This window comes from Zootermopsis nevadensis, unplaced genomic scaffold (assembly GCF_977971745.1).
Source record: "Zootermopsis nevadensis isolate Lab colony 2312 unplaced genomic scaffold, Znev_1.0 Znev_ptg000028l, whole genome shotgun sequence".
In the NCBI taxonomy this organism is placed as follows: Eukaryota; Metazoa; Arthropoda; class Insecta; order Blattodea; family Termopsidae; genus Zootermopsis; species Zootermopsis nevadensis.
The window spans coordinates 24,229,031-24,249,547 of record NW_028259160.1 but is presented as its reverse complement, the minus strand read 5'-3'; the positions used below and the strand labels follow the sequence as shown (position 1 = coordinate 24,249,547).

At 41.2% G+C, this 20,517-nt stretch overlaps 1 protein-coding gene across 1 annotated transcript in view; it reads left to right on the top strand.

The window, feature by feature from the left end:
- LOC110831796 (protein takeout) overlaps positions 1-20,517 on the top strand; it is a gene marked incomplete at its 5' end in the record, with an annotated part of 98,255 nt that overhangs the window by 36,101 nt on the left and 41,637 nt on the right. The window lies entirely within an intron of this gene.

Genomic DNA, 20,517 nt, shown 5'->3' with positions numbered 1-20,517 from the left:
TGCCTCCGTCATCAGGGCGATGAGTATGAAGAATTCTGTCTTCTGGGTTGTTGCGCTGTGTAGTCTGGTCGATGTTAACCAACGTTTCAGAGGTCATACTGCCTCCATCATCAGGGCGATGGGTATGAAGATTTCTGTCTTCTGGGTTGTTGCGCTGTGTAGTCTGGTCGATGTTAACCAACGTTTCAGAGGTCATACTGCCTCCATCATCAGGGCGATGGGTATGAAGATTTCTGTCTTCTGGGTTGTTGCGCTGTGTAGTCTGGTCGATGTTAACCAACGTTTCAGAGGTCATACTGCCTCCATCATCAGGGCGATGAGTATGAAGATTTCTGTCTTCTGGGTTGTTGCGCTGTGTAGTCTGGTCGATGTTAACCAACGTTTCAGAGGTCATACTGCCTCCATCATCAGGGCGATGAGTATGAAGATTTCTGTCTTCTGGGTTGTTGCGCTGTGTAGTCTGGTCGATGTTAACCAACGTTTCAGAGGTCATACTGCCTCCGTCATCAGGGCGATGAGTATGAAGAATTCTGTCTTCTGGGTTGTTGCGCTGTGTAGTCTGGTCGATGTTAACCAACGTTTCAGAGGTCATACTGCCTCCATCATCAGGGCGATGGGTATGAAGATTTCTGTCTTCTGGGTTGTTGCGCTGTGTAGTCTGGTCGATGTTAACCAACGTTTCAGAGGTCATACTGCCTCCATCATCAGGGCGATGGGTATGAAGATTTCTGTCTTCTGGGTTGTTGCGCTGTGTAGTCTGGTCGATGTTAACCAACGTTTCAGAGGTCATACTGCCTCCATCATCAGGGCGATGAGTATGAAGATTTCTGTCTTCTGGGTTGTTGCGCTGTGTAGTCTGGTCGATGTTAACCAACGTTTCAGAGGTCATACTGCCTCCATCATCAGGGCGATGGGTATGAAGATTTCTGTCTTCTGGGTTGTTACGCTGTGTAGTCTGGTCGATGTTAACCAACGTTTCAGAGGTCATACTGCCTCCATCATCAGGGCGATGGGTATGAAGATTTCTGTCTTCTGGGTTGTTGCGCTGTGTAGTCTGGTCGATGTTAACCAACGTTTCAGAGGTCATACTGCCTCCGTCATCAGGGCGATGAGTATGAAGATTTCTGTCTTCTGGGTTGTTACGCTGTGTAGTCTGGTCGATGTTTACCAACGTTTCAGAGGTCATACTGCCTCCGTCATCAGGGCGATGAGTATATAGATTTCTGTCTTCTGGGTTGTTGCGCTGTGTAGTCTGGTCGATGTTAACCAACGTTTCAGAGGTCATACTGCCTCCGTCATCAGGGCGATGAGTATGAAGAATTCTGTCTTCTGGGTTGTTACGCTGTGTAGTCTGGTCGATGTTAACCAACGTTTCGGAGGTCATACTGCCTCCATCATCAGGGCGATGGGTATGAAGATTTCTGTCTTCTGGGTTGTTACGCTGTGTAGTCTGGTCGATGTTAACCAACGTTTCAGAGGTCATACTGCCTCCGTCATCAGGGCGATGAGTATGAAGAATTCTGTCTTCTGGGTTGTTGCGCTGTGTAGTCTGGTCGATGTTAACCAACGTTTCAGAGGTCATACTGCCTCCGTCGTCAGGGCGATTCTTAGTATGAAGATTTCTGTCTTCTGGGTTGTTACGCTGTGTAGTCTGGTCGATGTTAACCAACGTTTCAGAGGTCATACTGCCTCCGTCGTCAGGGCGATTCTTAGTATGAAGATTTCTGTCTTCTGGGTTGTTACGCTGTGTAGTCTGGTCGATGTTAACCAACGTTTCAGAGGTCATACTGCCTCCATCATCAGGGCGATGGGTATGAAGATTTCTGTCTTCTGGGTTGTTGCGCTGTGTAGTCTGGTCGATGTTAACCAACGTTTCAGAGGTCCTACTGCCTCCGTTATCAGAGTATAAAGATTTCTGTCTTCTGGGTTGTTGCCCTGTGTAGTCTGGTCGATGTTTACCAACGTTTCAGAGGTCATACTGCCTCCGTCGTCAGGGCGATGATGTAGGCGGCAGGCATGTCTGAAACATCGGTGAACAGGAAATTGGTAGCGATTCTACTAGTAATTTAAGACGCATCTAACTTCGGATTTGACTGTTATTCAGAACTGAAGCCTGACGTAAATGTTTTCAGCAAGGAGTGGCCGTAACGGTCGCTCAAGCGCCAAATAGTTTGTCTCCCCGTGCCTTAATCTTGAAACAGTCCAAGAACCTTTTCTTTCACATCCTTTAAAAAATCACAACTCATCCATTCCAGTTTCGATCTGCGTTCTTACGAATACATTATTTTGAGTGGCAAAAACTCGGAATGAGATCACGTTCTTCCCACGTCATAAATCCTTGATTATACCAGCCAATTTCAAGGCCGGAGCAGATGACGTGCTAAACCTAAACTAATTTCCGATGTGTTGAAGTCGCAACAGAAGTTCAGACCTTTTTTGTTACTCGTACGTATAGTCCTGTCATAGTTAACATGTTATTTGTTGTTCGTATAACGTACCTTTTTTGGGAGCTGTGTCATTAAAATTTATCATTTGTTTCGATGATGATAATGACTAATCATCGACCGTTTCGTCGCCAATAAATTCTCCTTTGATCACTGAATTATTCCTGTTTCTTACGTCATAGACAGAAAGTTGGTAAATTTTTGGTTTAAGCTTCGTTTAATGGCGAACTCTGGATGAAAACTCCTCACAGGTTATAACATTTAATAGAAAATCAAAAAGTAATTGTGGACAACAGGAATTCTGGTAGACGTACTGATACGAACTTCAAATTATGCTTTAATATTTTGTTTGTTTACATGTTTGTTTTGAGATTATTCTTTTTAATTTTGAGCGAACGGTTAAAGTAATATACATTTCTTCTAACAGCATTAAGTTCAGACTTTTTATCCCAAAATTCATTAAAATATTCGAACTTATTTCTTATAACTTAAAAAAAGCGTAAATCTTGACATCGAAAGTGTTTTGATCTGTGACTTATGACATTAAAATCCAGATAAGAGCATCTGCTTCGTATTCGGAAGATCCCAGATTCAGATCTGTCATCTTTAATTAAGTTGTCGTGATTCTTCAATGTTGTCGCGTCCTTAACTAGACTGAAAAACGAATGAAACTACACTTGCCGTGACTCTGGGCTGAGCTGTGGCACAGGGCGACAGTCAAAACCTTTGCGTGTGACCTTGGAGTGGCAGACTGTACTTCAGGTGAGAAATTACTGTGGTGTGGTAAGAAAAGTAACTCACATCAAGGAGACTCGTTTAGAGGCAAAATAATTTGGCTATGATATAAGCAACGATGCACTGAAAGATGAACATCAGTTGTTGGACACCGTGTTGGGCATTTCTCGACCCAGACTTAAGTCTATATCGAGATTTAAATTATCCAAGTAATAGCAGCTTCGCATGATTATTGTTATTTATTATTATTATTATTTAGTGTTCTGTCTGACGACAGGTCCATATGAACAGGATCCTTCCATCCTTTTCTCGGACTGGGACCTGTTCATATACGTTCTTGGCAGATGATCCAGAAGTGGTTTGCCATTGCCTTCTTCTGTGTGTGAATGGAGTAATTGTTGGGATGCCACGGAGGAAAACTCCGTGTTGCCTAGACCACGGCCTTGCCCAACACAAGTTATAAATTCGGGCACCGCCGGCAATCGAACCCGAGACCCCAGTATTACAAGGCCAGCGTTCTATTGTATTGTACACAATATTTATTCATATTTTGGGGGTTATTAATATGCATCTCGCATTATACACCTCGACAATATATGCAAGAGAGTGGGAATTTTATAGCTCGGCACGACTAAGCCCTCACGGCCAAGGCAAACGGATGGCTATGAGAAACTTTATTCTCTCTGACCAAAATCGAGAGTGGTTGGTCGACCATCCATCAGCCACTCATCTTATTTGCCGAGCTATTAAACACGACAACGGTGATAGGAATTGTTTTAAAATGGTGAAATACAATCAAATGACGATCTCTGTTCTGAAAAAAGTTGTAATATGTAGACCAGTTGAGCTACTATCAGTTTATGAAGATGGGCTGCTCCGTGGAGTTGGCTGCTTGATAGACGTGTAATAGTTTATTAGATTATTACGTAATTGTTTTGTCCTTGTTTAAAGTCTTGTTGTAATGATCATCAAAATAAACGAGATTACTTTTACAGTGATTTGAAAAATATCGGGCCTTGCCCTGTTTGAAGGTGCTATTATCCATTTTCGATCCTTTAACTATTAAGTCATTTGAGGAAGGTGAACAATTGTATATGCGCACTCTCGTATTTCTTACGAGTTACATATTGTCAAGATGGCATTCCTGACAAGAGAACATGGAAATGAGCGTTCCAATCAAAGATACAAGCTCCATGATTCGTTTATACGAGCGAGGGTCTTTGTGACTGGCGACATCTTTCGTGAGTAGCGTGTACTTTGTTCAAGTAATTCTGCTTCTGCGGATAGATGTCACGATTGCATGTCCGCCTACCGGTGACACATTCAATTTCCCACTAACAAGGCACTAGCAATGCATTATTATAGTAATGTATTAAGAACATAATTTTATCAGAAAAATAATGATACGTAAAGCTACGACGTATTGTTTCCAATCCGTGAAGCTATGTATCATTTCTGTTGTTTGTATTTGGGGTTTTGTATCACGTGATTTCGCTGACGGTCTTGTGATGAGAATCGTGATTTTAAACAGGACAAAAATCTGGAATGTAGTTGCTACAGACACGCGTGCCTATGAGAATGTGACAAGTGAAGTCTTATACGTATTTTAAGTCATGAATCAGGAACATGTTTTCAAGAGGATAAATGGACGAGATCATTCAGAACCTTAGCTCTAAAAATAAAGTAACAGATATGTATTAAAAAGAGCATAGTTAACTAACTTTGTGGACCAGAACCTGACAAGCTGATAGTCGCTAAGCATATCGATAACGTGCCTGTCTTGTGTGAAGACAGAAGGTTCAGTACCGTGAAAGCAAAAGTCTGAGACACATGAATCAAGCGTACATTACTATGATCTACTTCCGTAAGATCAATTTTAATATTATCCTCAATCTACGTAAGTGTCACCCAAACTTCTAAAAGGCCGGAGAAATGCATCGTCACATAACGTTTGAATTTAAACTGCACAGGAATGTAATATTTGTTGATGTGCCTGTAAATTCCACAAGCGTAAATACATACACAGAGTTGGTATGCAAAATCTCTTAAACCTCTACACAGCTCACTTGTCTGAGCAGTGAGTTTAATTCTGCAGAAAAGAATTTGAGAATTTTTCAGATGTAATGCGTCTGGGGGAAAGAGAATAGAAGAGGAGAGTTAAAAAGTATTCCTTCCCCATAGACACTCCATCTGTCACCCCCTCCACAAAGAATAGCCAGGGCTGCTGATGGCACCAATGCCTTAACATCTTGGTCCGGCCAAAATCTAAAGCCAACCAGCATTTTCTTGAGGGGACCGAACACGTGGAAACCACACACAGCGAGAGGGCCATGCTGTGTGGGCGTGACGAAGCATGGACAATACGGAGCACGTGGAGGGAGGGATACGGAGTGTTTTCTGCTGATAGTGTACACTTGGTACGACGAAAACTAAGATCGACGCTATATAGTCTGAGCTACTGAAAAACGTCGTTAAATAAACAATAAATAAATAAATAAAAAAACAGGCGCTTGGAATTTTCGAAGGCCCAAGCCGGAAGTGACGCAAACGAACAGCTGGCGTTATAATTACAGTCGTTCGTTTATCCTTTTGTGATCTTTCTATACGTTTTATCATCTACAGTTGACAGACGTCATTTAAAAACAATGATAACAATGTGTCTGCCTAATTATGAAGAAATACGTAAATAAATGTTAATGACTTATCCGAGTCATCCGAGAGCAAAACGGGTGAAAGCTACTGCTCCTCCGTAGATCAGTCGGTATGGTAGGGGACTGCCGTTGATGGTATGATTACGTTGCAAGTACTAAACCCGATTCCTAAATGTTTGTAATGCACGTGTTGTGTTAAAATTGTGAATTTCTTATATTATTTATCTGTATATGTTTAAAAGGCTCCCGTGTGCTGGAATGGATATCGAAAAATTCAGGAAACCAATGTCTAAATGTTAACCTCAGATCCAAGCTCGAGTACGCCTCGGTCGCTTGGAATTCTATTACTGATGCCAACAAACTGGAACGTGTCCAGCAGAAGTTTGGAGCCCTTTGCTACTATCGTCTCCTCCCCCAAGTGCATTACAGCTACGCTGATGCTTTAGAGTATCTAAGACTCCAGAACCTGCGTAAGAGAAGGCATTGCAGTGATGCACTGTTCCTTGCGCAGGTTTACCGCGGTTTTAAATGCTGTCCTTCCCTTTTGGAAGCTGTCGATCTCCGCATTCCTGCTCGGAATCTGAGAGATTTTTCTATGTTCAGTTTTAGCCCTTTGATCAAAAACAGTGCTCCTGCTAGATGCGCATCAGCTGCTAATGTTGTCTGCAGGGACTTGGACGTATTCGAGACGAAAATTGTCACACTTCTTCACATTCTATAATAGTATAATTAAATTAATTGATTTAAATTATTTTTACAAATATGCTAATAGTTGCAATTTTCTTGTGTACTAACATTCCCTGTACTAATGTATTTTTATATTATGCTTGTTTTAAATTTTATGTTTTTATTGTGTTCGTGTGCTCATATCTGTGCTGTATCTGTAACTGGCCTTCCGGCTGTTGACACAGCACACTAATAATAAAGAATTGAATTATTCCATCTATTCACAATTTTACATGGTATTTACTTCTGTGTACATTAGACAAACCTTGCCTCTGAGGTCCATAGTACATCAGCTATTTCCGAAATACATTTTGTTTTTAATACGTTTTACATGTGTTATATAGTTTTATTGTGAGGGACGATTATATATTTTACGAAAGCGTCTGTCGAATGATGTATGAAGATCCCAAAATGGTAGCTGCTACTATAATTATTGAAAATTACATTTGCTATTATTATTATTGTTATTATTAAAGGTTGATGCAGCATCATTAAATAGAAAAATAATTCGACTGTAATTGTTTTTTTATAATGTGAAGTTTTTTTAATCCCATCGTTTTCAGTGGAAATCTACAAACGCCTGCGTAAATTCGTTTAGGCTATATGCACAACAGCGCTGTCAGAGAAGTTGCCGCATGAACACGGCGACTAAAGATCTGCAGAACGGAAACCAACGTGTCCAATATTTTACATCGCGACATTAGTTCGCCAAAATATAAGTGTGTAAGTTACGTATTAGAAGTGCGCTGTTTAATTATCGGAATTGTTAATTTGTTTATGGAAGATTCGTTTGTGTTTAAAAGTGGCAACGTTTTGACGATTCTAACAGTTCATAAATTTCAGGACGACGGAAAACTTCCAACTGCTTCCAAGTTGCTTTGTCCCCGATCATTCACATTATTACGCACATCCAAACACAGCTGTTTTTGGACAATCCGACACGAAATATAAAGGTTGAACAAACTGCGTGTGAAGCTTAGAGCACGAGAAAGTCTGTCCATCCCTGCAGAGAAATTTAATGAGTGTGGTCACTCACATAATTTGTTCTGAAGAAATAAGATGCATGTGAAAAATTGAACCTCAAATGACCTTTCAAATTTTAAAGGCCTCTATTCGGCAAACCATTGGGATGATATTGTCGTGACCTTGACTTATCCATGACAGCTTGACATGAGCACGGTCACACAGATGCCTACAGTTCGGCAGAAATAAGCGTGAGAAGATTTTAATTTCAAATAACCTTGTTGATTCTAAGGGCCTCTATTTTAAAACTCTAGGTCTGATATCGTCGAGACTTTGACATGACCTTAACCCATCCAGGATCTCATGCGATGACATGCGTATGGTCACTCAGCTACAATTCGGAAGAAATAATTGTGAAAATAACCTTGAAATGACCTTGAAATTTTTAAACTCTGGTTAGAACGCTGGACTTGTAATCCTGGGGTCGGGGGTTCGATTCCCGGCGGTGCCCGAATTTATAACTTGTGTTGGGCAAGGCCGTGGTCTAGGCAACACGGAGTTTTCCTCCGTGGCATCCCAACAATTACTCCATTCACACACAGAAGAAGGCAATGGCAAACCACTTCTGGATCATCTGCCAAGAACGTATATGAACAGGTCCCAGTCCGAGAAAAGAATGGAAGGATCCTGTTCATATGGACCTGTCGTCAGACAGAACACTAAATAATAAATAATAATAATAATAATTATGCGCCAAACCCTTGGACTATTATTGACATCTAGACATGACCTTCACATAACCGTGACCTTAACATGACATGAGTATGGCCTTTCAGAATCCTACAATTCGGGAGAAAAATCTAGACAAATATGACCTTGCAATGACCTTGAATTTCCAACGGCCGCTAGCAGGCATTCCCTTGGGCTGACTTCGGCGTCAAATTGTTATGAATTTGACCTAGCCTAACACAACCTACACGAAATTAACGCAATCCTAACTAAAACTTTATCTAACCCATCGTAACCTAACCTAACCCAACTTAACCTTCCCATTTCGATCTTAGCCCAAACTAACCCAACTTAAATTTGGAATGTTATAGTCGTCCGTGACCTCAACTTCACATGATTATGGTCACTCAGATACCTACTGTTCAGCAGATATATACTTGGCAATAATGAACTTCAAAATGACATTGAAGTCATTTCAATCGAACATACTTCCTCTGTCTTACCAATACAGAACATTCTTCAACAAGCCACGCTTTGTTTCGCAAGATTTTATGATATCCTACGCTCTCCTTAGTTGAAATTTTCATGTTATCCCGTATATTTTCCCAGGCCGTATTGGCGTCTCCTTCCCTATCCTCTGTATTCTCTTCAACATTTTCTAGGAAACTGCAAACCTATTCGAAACGTTTACCTGATACTCTTGCTTAGTTTTCACATCGCTAAGTCTTTTTTATGTTGAATTTCTCAACCAAGTAAATCTACACCGTCTGTTTTCTGACCGAGAGTCTTGCCCAAAATTTGGCTGTCCCTAAATAATGGTCAGTATCACCCACCTCTCCCCTATATGATCTGAAATCAACGATGTTTGATTGTCTCCTCCGATCGATTAGGACGTCATCAACTTGATTGTGGGTCATCCCATCAGGGGAAGTCCAATTGGGCTTGTGGATATCAAGATGAGGGAATAATCAGATTTTTTGGAAATCAGTTTACGTTCCTTATCTGAAAAATACAAACTGGAAAGCGTACAGATCATATAAGAGATGTCGGCTTTCTTTGCTAGAAAGCATCGCGGGCCGTTTTAAATTGTAGTTCTCTTTGGAACTACCGTCTTAACTTCTATTTTCGCTTAAAAGTTTGGTTCAAAATTTGTGTAGCAACAAATTGTTCTTATAATAAATATATAAATAAAGGATACGTAAGAGAGGAACGAGATTTGTCCTTCAGCAAATGACAGTACTCTCAGTTAATCGATATACCCCCTGATGTTTGTATGTAGAATCGATTTTAATCCTGTTCTTAAGAGTTTGCCATCGGATCGAGCCCCGAGACACGTAAGCGGAATTCATACGCACTAAATTTCCCTTAGATCAGTTTTGATATTAGACACCCATCTACATCTCGGCTTCCTAAATGGCCTAAGGCTTTAGAACCAAGAACTGGTACACATTTTCGCACACGCACCTGCGTTCTGCGTGTTCCAAAATTGTTATTCGGCGAAGAAAAGCATTTTTAAAGGTTCTCGTTAATGTGTCCGAGATTCTCTGTCGTCCCATGACGTCATTTGTTTTTCTCAGAAGCTCGTTTTCGGACGCATTGAGCCGGCGTTCTTTCCACGTCGTGGCTCGTAAGTCAAAAATTGAGTCTTATATTTTTTAACCTCGATGTTCTTAGATACGTGTGAAGACAAATGATTCCAAACTTAATGGTAGTAAGCAAAGTACGTGAAGTCGACAACAGTTTTGTCGAACAGTGCGAATTTATTTATCCATTCGCCTGATAAGCTGATAGTTGTCAGTTTCTCAGCGAACATTGACCGTCTTTAGAAATTACTAGTTAATTCCGCACTCAAAATGACCCCTTGTAAGTGCGCACCTCATCCCTCATGGTTCAATATCCTTCGACTCGTCACATTTATAATTTAACAGCTGATTGAATACCATAGGCGACAGTTCTCCGTTGCGGTATACCGAGATTTGTCAGTCTCGTATTAAGATACTCGTTTTGTCGTATTTATTAATTAACGCATAAAATTTTGGCTTTTAATATGAACTGTTACGGATCGCCCTAAACAAAACCGGGCAGCGATAGTTTAACGATTTACTTTGTGGTAGGTCGGAGGTCACAGTCTTGTTTTCTGGATTAACAAACCGTACAGAAGAGAAATGGGCTTTATTAAGTCTGTCTCTCTCTTTTCATGAGGCCCACGCGTGGACGAAGACACTCCATTACCTCACGATGACCAAGGTCAACGGCTATGCCTCGTGGTTGAATCTAAACTAACCACCAAGTCCGGAAGAAAGTTATTTTTAGAGCGAGTGCCAGATTCCTTTGGACCCCAAGTTCAGTCAGGGCCAGTGACCCGGCTTGTGTTCCTGGCTCCAGTCACGTACGCCACAGAGCGCTGTTTTACTACGTACGCTGACGACATCGCGGAGACCTTACGTCGTGACAGAACTGCCACATTTACACCTGACAATTAACTGAGTAAAATGACTGCAGCGTTTTCATTATCATCATTATCTGACTGCGTGATGATTCGGTTCATATTCTTGGCGAAATGTCAAGTCCCTAAGTGTCCGGACGGAAAATATTTCGTTTCAGTGTTTTTAAATATGTCTCCTGCGTTGGTGGGTGTGTTCGGGCTCATCGCTGTGAAAACACGACCCCCATTAATGTGTGTACGTACAAATCGAGGAATCTTTTAGATACTGGAAAATGTAGCTCACAGCCAGGCTAAGAGACCCGACTCAGCAGAACGCTATTTTATTTGTACAGTCTAACTTATACGTTTCTTCAAGCCAACAACAGCTTCTTGCGAACGATACGTAACCTCAATTGAATAAAATTTGTGGATATTATCCATCGTCTAGTAAATATAAAACGTAAAACGACGTTTCGGAGATGGGACTCTGTCTCCGTCTTCAGGTTCCTACACAGTTGGGCCCACTAGATAGAGCTAATCCCTATCTCCGGACTTTTTCCTTGGATATTATCCATCGTCTAGTAAATATAAAACGTAAAACGACGTTTCGGAGATGGGACTCTATCTCCGTCTTCAGGTTCCTACACAGTTGGGCCCACTAGATAGAGCTAATCCCTATCTCCGGACCAATATCCAAGGAAATTTTTATTCCAATGACTCTTCACCATCGTCAAGAAGTTTTAGATTTGAGATACGTAACCTCATTCAGAATGCTGCAGTATAATATGAGGGTTTGCATTCAGAATCATAACGTGGTTTTCATTGGCCACCATTACTACGATAAACACTTACGTCTTCTTTATTATTAGGTTATGTCTTGTTTAATTAAATGTAAATAAGCGGCGATGACTTAATCCCACTTAAATGTAGGTCATTCTAAGTATGTGTTTATTATTCCAGTCTGTACACAAACTTAATTTAAAAATGTTCTTGTTAAAATTATAGCGCTTTTTCATCGTATTACGATGTTACATTTATTCAGCGCTTATTATTAACGACATGTTTCGATGCTATTATTGCATCATCTTCAGGTTTTTATCGTTATTTATATCTTTAAAACTATTATATATTTCAAATGCAACCATTTATTGATTTGTAGATTTTTCAGTCTTCGTAATGTCCTGCATGTCTATAGTCAGATCATAATAGTAAATTAGACGTTAATTTTACAGAAAATGAACAGAGTTATTAATAGTTGTGTTTATCCTTCAGCAATTAAGCGCCTGCCTACTTAAATCTGCTATAACCTTCAGAGAGTCGAAGATCGGACGTATTGACAGACAGAGGACCTAGATACTCATGTCTGAGGAACGTTGGTTGAATGCAGTACCTGAAGGAGTTTTAGAATTGCGGATGAATCGCTGGTCCCGTTTTGGCTAAGTGTAAAGTCAGACTCGATACACGTGGCATAATACGAAGAGAAGTGGGAATCCCCGGGCTTGTGACGTGAGGTGTTCGCCAGTCTGAAATAAGATTACATATTTGAGCTTAAAGCGTTAACTTACATTACCTTGGTTCAGCGGTGCCGACCCGACATGGAAATCCCAAACGTTAAGGAAAAACAAAAACAATTGAGTGTACCATTCTTTTTGTTTCGTGTTATGTCTCCTTGTTTCTGTGCTCACCACGAGAACGAGATTTTCACGTAAGTTCACGTGGACGAAGGAACGTTTTACGAACGGCGTGCCATTTGGGAGAATTAATTGACAATAAAGTTTTGACCATCGGTTGAGGTATATTCATTACTGATACGTATCTAGCAGAAAGAGCCACGGTGGTCTTGTGATCCTGGGGTCTCGGGTTCGATTCCCGGCGGTGCCCGAATTTATAACTTGTGTTGGGCAAGGCCGTGGTCTAGGCAACACGGAGTTTTCCTCCGTGGCATCCCAACAATTACTCCATTCACACACAGAAGAAGGCAATGGCAAACCACTTCTGGATCATCTGCCAAGAACGTATATGAACAGGTCCCAGTCCGAGAAAAGGATGGAAGGATCCTGTTCATATGGACCTGTCGTCAGACAGAACACTAATTAAATAATAAATATCTAGCAGAGAAAAATGTAAATTTTAATCTTTAAAAATGGCGGCCACGATTGACCGAAGTAGGCCATGGCTGACGGTATTTCTCAGTGTAATATATCACCATAATCCGGTCACTGAGAGAATGTTTGTCAGTGCTCTATCGATATGTGTTCTGCGGCGCCGGATAGATAGCAGATACGTTTTCCGAAGTAGAAATTATGTAACACGATCGCAGTGCCGTTGACGGCTTACCTTTCAGGGCAGGACCTCGTGTTTTCGCATCGCGAGGAGCCAGATGAAGAGACTGCCGGACAGCGAGGAATGAAGGGCAAGGGATTGGGAAGTAAAACATTTGAAAGCCGCACATGCGCAAAGCAGCTTCCACAGAGTTAATCTGGAGTTGCCGATGTCGTGTTGTTGGTTGTGTGGGACATCCGAGTAATTAACAGAAAAATAATTTTCTCGAAAAGTCTAATTTTCTCTCACCTCAGACTTCGACAAGAAATAAAACTTTGTGGAGCCAATAACCAGGAACGGGGAAGCTGAATTATATTTTGTGATTTATCTTGTTCCAATGATGAAACATCCATAACTAAAAGATTCTAAACGATTCCTTTGTTTCCATTTGACGAGAATCCTGAAGTATGACGATACAAAGACGATAATAAGACTCCCAGGATCACAGATCTACAGAAATCATCTGATTTATATAGATCCCGATTATATTGAACCACGAACGTTTTCTGCGTCCATTCCAAGAACCCATGGAATTTTGACCTCTATTTCGTGCATTGTAAACCAGGAAAATATATGAAATACTCAAACGTAAGGGAAATCATATAAAACACTTTTAATATTAGATGTTCGAATCCCAGACTCGCCTGATGTAATTTCTCGTCGAACTATCGCAACCACGAGCTCCGATGCCTCACTAAGACGCCCCTACAAATCTCCGAATCTGCTACGATGCTTGGAGAACACGAGGCAAGTGGAATCGCGCGTCTGGAATGGATCTTACGCGAATAATGAGGCTGTGGACCTTGTTCATCTGGATCACTATGCAGACCGGCGATGGGCTCTTTTCCGAAAAGTACTTTAGTAGGTACTGAAGATCTACCAGTGTCTATCAGACTATGTGGTGGCATCCGCTAGTGGTCGCCGTGAGAAGAAAATATCCCGTAACAATAACGAGCCATCAGGTTCCATAAAAAGGGGGGTAATTTTGTGACCACCGTGTTCCGAAAAAATGACGTGCAACGTAGCAAAGTAGAAAGCAGTCGGCGCTTTCCATGGGCGGATAATTTCAGTTTCCTCAGTGATGTAAAGATGGAAGACAAACAAGTGAGTAAGCTCGAACATTACGTGTTAGCCGAGGGTTTCTAAACACAAGATCACTGTTTGCTCAGTGACGATACGCCTGTTTTGTTATTGAGTGAACTTTGTCAATTACGTGTTACGTGGTTTTATTTGAGAAAGCGTGGCTCTAATTTGTGAGTCAAGATGAACATCATAGAACCCCAGTTACTCATCCGTAAATAAGTGGGGAATTTAGAGTATTACATAACGAGGAGCTGAGTGAATTGTACGGGTCACCTAGCACAGTGAGGATAATGAAATCTAGGAGGCTCTGATGGGTTGGACATGTAGCCCGTATGGGGGGGGGTGCATATAGGATTTTGGTAGGAAATCCTTCTGGAGAACCACCACTGAGCAGACCAAGAAGGAGATGGGAGGTTAACATCAAGATGTATCTTAGGGAGGTGGGCTGTGAGGATGGCAAATGGATGGAGTTTGGCTCAGGATCGTGTCAGTGTTGGACCTTCGGTTATAATCGTATTTCAGCGATTGATGATCTACTCGGACCGACATCATTTTGAGTCTGTTTTGAATCTTGTTGCTGTCGGAGCAAATGAACGCTCTGGAACTGCGATTCAGTCTCCTAACTTGGACACGCGTAACGAATCTAAGTTCGTAACATTTACTGCTCTCTGTTTTATCAGTTGTCATTTTCGGTTACACTACTTTGTGTCACACTCTTAGTTTAATATTATATTTACTAGACGATGGATAATATCCAAGAAAAGTTTTATTCAATTGACTCTTAATTTAAGTTTATAATTTTAATTTCTGGCCATCTTCGTCGTCCTCGTCTGAATCCGCCAGCCAAAGGACGAGTTTAATTCTGACCAGAAACCTCTTGTCCTATTTCTGTCGAATTCACATTCCTCGGATCCTATTTAATGACACTCATTCGATGTCTTTTTCGAAATATTTTTAATCTGACAGATAGTCTCGCAGTTCGACAAGAAATCCCCTCGTTAGCTTTACAGACAATGAAATAATACACAGTTGTATTTCATTAAGAGTTTTCGTCCAGAAGTGTCATTCTAAATCGATTTTTGTTTTGTACTCTGTGAACAGATTAAGAATTCGAAACGGCAAACTTCGAATATCCGTCGCGTACGTAAGAGATCAAATTTTATGCTGTTTTCTCTCTCACTTATTCTCTGCAGTTTGATAATTTGTCTTGTACTCTCGAAGAAACAAAAACCTTGTTCAGCCCATTATTTCATGTGAATATTCAATTGTATATATGTTACCGGCAAACCATGAAATCCGGCAATATATAGAATGCCTAAAGTCGGTATGCAAAGTATGAAATTCGGGCATTCTTAGGAATGCCCAGGCATTTTATAAAATGCCTAGAACTTTTAGGCAAAGTATATAACAAAGAAGTTACTATAATACGATTTATACAGTTTTATTTTATCTTTTATATTTGCAATAACTTAATATAAAACAATTCTTTTAATTCTCAAAATTTTTCTTACGTTCAGATTCAGTAGCTTTGGTGTTTTCGCGACTATCTCGCACAACCTCCATCTTGACAGCTTATTCAATCGACTTTAATTAATTTCAATTTACACAACCAAACGATATTAACATTACGATTAATTTCATACTTTGCCTAATGACTTTAGGCGTTCTATACATTGCCGGTAACATATACACTGCTAAGAACATTTAATATGAATCTACGTATCTCAGATTCTAATAAGATTTATTATTAAGTGTTCTGTCTTACGACAGGTCCATTGCTCTGCCTAAAAAGAGCTCTCCAGTTGTCCCTATTCTCGGCTTCTCGTTTTAATTCCTGGAACGTCATCTTTTTTCCTTGTTTAAGGTCGTCGGTTAGCTGTATCAGTCTTCTTCCCAGTCCTCGCTTTCCTTCAACCTGGCCTTCGATGATATCACTCAGTAACCCATTCCTTCTCATAATATGTCCCAGCCAGTTAGCTTTCCTTCGTGTAATCGCCTGCAGAATGCTTCTTTGCTCGTTGACTCTCCTCAATACTTCTTCGTTGGTCACTCGATCCGTCCACCTGATCTTCTCTATTCTTCACCAACACCACATTTCAAAACTCTCCAGGTATTTCTGTTCCTTATTCCTGAGTGTCCAAGTCTCTGCTCCATACGTAACACTTCACTAGTTTCGTCTTCATCTCCAAGCCCAACTTGCTAGTGAGAAGTATCCTCTTCTTGACGAAGGCCATGGCTATCCTTGCTTTTACCTCCTTGGTGCATAGGGCGTCCGTCGTGATTATGCTTCCGATAAGATTTATACGTAATTCTAATGCTTTCAGAGTTTTCAGTCGGATTCGTCGTGATTTAGCGATCCTTGTAGCATAAAGACGTCATATTTCTGAAAGATCCTTTGTCCTCCGGAAGTATTTGCAGAACTGCCTCTGGAGCGAACTACCTCCTTCCCAGTACTCCCTCCAGTTCTTGATGTTGGCACCGAATTTCCAGTTGGGAGACCCAATTGTGTTCGTGTTGTCACGAAAAAGTCGTCGGTAATTTCTGGATTAACTGGGATGCAGGCGAAACGAGATCACGAAATACGAGTTCAAAATGCTTAATGCGTAGTCAGCGCTTCCTGTAGCTCAGCTGTGATGGCAGTAAAAGAAACTGCCTTCTTCAGGTCAGATCCGGACTGTTCCTTTATGACCTAATTATATCAGTTATTAAATTCTACGCTTCATCGCCCAGAATGAAAAGACGTAGAACTGCGTCTGAACCAGGCGAGGGCAATGGATGTGCTAATCCAAGTGACTCATTTCAAAATCCACTTCGTCGAAGCTGACTTAAGCTTACATGTGCAACAAGAATGTGTAATGTGACCGTCCACGTGTCCCATTCGCTCTTCTCGCCTGTGGACTGGGGTCACCGGTAGTGAGTGAGAGAGTGGACCTCTTAATCCCATGTGCCGTTCTCTTAGAGAGTAATTAATTGGCCGGAGTGACTTGGGAAAAGCGTGGAGGCTGACGTGGCGTCGTGTGGGGTGACCGCGAATCACGGTTAACCAGACTCTTCATGTCAGGACGTTCTCCACTGTTCGAAATATCGAAGCAATTTGCTGCCCTCAGACGAGAGTCCCACGCAGTCATCAGCCCCCCAACTCCTCCGGAAATCGTAAGGAACAAAGCTCGCTAAGAACGCGTGAGAATTGTCTGCGAATCTTCCGACATCCTCGCTGTCCTCACGCGGTCGACTTAACTAAACTTTATTCTTCCTGAACAAGTGGCTATGTAATGCTGCCGCCCGATTACAGTAATGACGTTCTTCTGTGAAGTGCTTCCATCTTCAGGGCTAAAGCTGGAGTCAGAATGCTTCTGTCAAACGCTGGTCTCTGCGGGAGATTTGAAACGGCGCCAAAACCCAGTAGAACCTCACTGTCCTGAAGAAGTCAGTTCTCACATGAGTCTGTAGCTTTGTCAACAACATAAAAGTATGATAAAAGTTAAAGATAGTGAAAATCAGAATCAGTGGGCTTCATAACTGTAATGTTCTTTCTATACGTAGAACCGCGGGAGTTGAGAAATTTCCGCTTCTGACGAAATCCGTCAGCTGTAAGTGTCAGCTGACCTGCGATGGGATCACGTTCCACCTTATTCACCATTCATTTGCCTCTCGAACAAAATATCTCACCAACTTGTAATAAATGACAACTGTCTGTCACCTCTCCATGTTGATGAGACTCATCGTCCTGATGATGGACGCAAGGAAAACGTGTGAAACATCGATAAACTTCTATCAGCCCACATCGGCGCAACATCCCACAATACAGTCATCTTGAACTTAATCAAAACCGGATAAAGATTTAACTGTAATTTTTATTTTTAAGACTTTCCAGTTATTTGTAGTTCGTGATCGTAAAATCTGTGTTTTTGGTAGAATTAGTGTGTTTGAATGTTCTGTGGCTGAATTCAAGCCGTGTAATACATTCGAATGCAGACATTATAAACAATATCTTGCGGCTACATTTTCTGTCTGTGAGATCACGATATCTTATTTATTTTTTATTTGTAGTGTTCTGTCTGCCGACAGGTCCATATGAACAGGATCCTTCCATCCTTTTCTCGGACTGGGACCTGTTCATATACGTTCTTGGCAGATGATCCAGAAGTGGTTTGCCATTGCCTTCTTCTGTGTGTGAATGGAGTAATTGTTGGGATGCCACGGAGGAAAACTCCGTGTTGCCTAGACCACGGCCTTGCCCAACACAAGTTATAAATTCGAACCCGAGACCCCAGGATTACAAGGCCAGCGTTCTAACCGCTAGACCACCGTGATATCTTATTAACAGATGATTATAAACTACGAACGAGTATTATAAAGCTGCTTTGGAGACAGGGCATCTGAAGGCATCAGTTGTATAGAAGAGAACGAGTTTTTTAAAAAAAATTAATAACAATTATTCCAGCGTTATTACATAAGTAGATTCATTTTGTTACGTAACCTGTTGGAGAAATATTTCAAATGGTAACAGCGCTTTTCACGGCCGATTCAAACAATTTTTTTGATTTTAACTCCACGTGCGCTGATGGAGATTTTCTGTCCTTCTTCTTTGAGTGAGATCATTCAAACCAGCTCCTCGCTCATTAGCACAATTGGTGTTTGTGTTCGGAACATTTTTAACGTTCCCCAAGAAAGTGTTCCTCGTTAGGGCGTGCTGGATCGTCTGCAGTCTGCATGAGACGGTTGTTTTGAATCATTTTACTCTGTGAATCTTTTTTCAAGAAACATTTATTCGTGAGAAATGAGGAGAAAGTAGTATCCTCAGCTGTTTCAACAAAATTGTTAGAAAATCCAACCGATAAAAAAAATAAATAAAACTGTGACGTCTCATGTGACTGGAGTCTTCTAGTACAGTAGAGAAATAAATACAGAAATCCATAATATCAGAGGAAAAAAAAATATTAAAATCGTAGTTAAAAATTTACCTTGTCTCCATTTTATATAGTCGAAAATTATTATTCGTCACGTAACTAATTTTTTTCCTACCAAAAATCTACTGAATATTCGAACTTTAGATTTTGTTATAACTTTCAGACTCTTGATCTGGGCGTAATACGCAGTTCGTCCAGCGCAACATTAAAATGTTTAAAAAAAAGACCGGTTTTAAAGTGTGTATAATAAAAAAGCATTGACTATCTCGCCCTTCAGAGACGAACACCTGCTAATAGCCGCCATTTCAAGAAATTCGAGGTTATGTAAGGGGCACACATTCCGTTAGTCGCCTGTGACATAACAATTGGTGCCTCCAGCTTACCGAGACCTACGCGCTGATGTAATTTCTTATCTCTTGTGGCACAGAGCTCAGAAAACCATTTTCACTTCGATTTCTGTTGCTTCTGGTTGTAGGCTCTGTGTAGACGGCCGTCATCTGTCATGTAGGACCATGTAGTGAGGTAGACACTGACCGATGTTTCACACGATCTTACTATTGCCATCATCAGTGTCGTACTTTTTTTTTGTAGTGTTCTGTCTGACGACAGGTCCATATGAACAGGATCCTTCCATCCTTTTCTCGGACTGGGACCCGTTCATATACGTTCTTGGCAGATGATCCAGAAGTGGTTTGCCATTGCCTTCTTCTGTGTGTGAATGGAGTAATTGTTGGGATGCCACGGAGGAAAACTCCGTGTTGCCTAGACCACGGCCTTGCCCAACACAAGTTATAAATTCGAACCCGAGACCCCAGGATTACAAGGCCAGCGTTCTAAACGCTAGACCACCTCATCTTATTATTATTTAGTGTTCTGTCTGACGACAGGTCCATATGAACAGGATCCTTCCATCCTTTTCTCGGACTGGGACCTGTTTTCATATAAGTTTTTAGGAAAGTGATACAGAAGTGGTTTGCCATTGCCTTCTTCTGTGTGTGAATGGAGTAATTGTTGGGATGCCACGGAGAAACCGGGGAAGCCCCCGGAGGAAAACTCCGTGATGCCTAGACCACGGCCTTGCCCAACACAAGTTATAAATTTGAGCACCACCAAGAATTGAACCCGGGACCCCAGGCTTACAAGGCTAGTGTTCTGACCGCTAGACCACCGTGGCGTTGTGTCGTACTACACGGTGCTATATCCCAGAATACAGTTATCTTCATACTCGTTCTCATGGGAAATTCAGATGACATTAAAATACTTCGTTTGTCCAATATTTTCGTACTCAATATGGAAACGACCGTGAATAATTGTTACAGATTTCATCAGAAATGGTTTAGGATAAAAGTTAATTAATCTGTTGAGTCTTATCCGAATACCACTAGAGTATGAGCTCACTTGGGAATCGATCCACGGACGTACAATTACATACCCCTTTAATAGCTTATGGTTACGGTGCTGGTTGGGCCCCAAGGACGATCTAGCCACACCAGTTACCTGCCCTGGTACAGGGTTATTCATAATTCCCT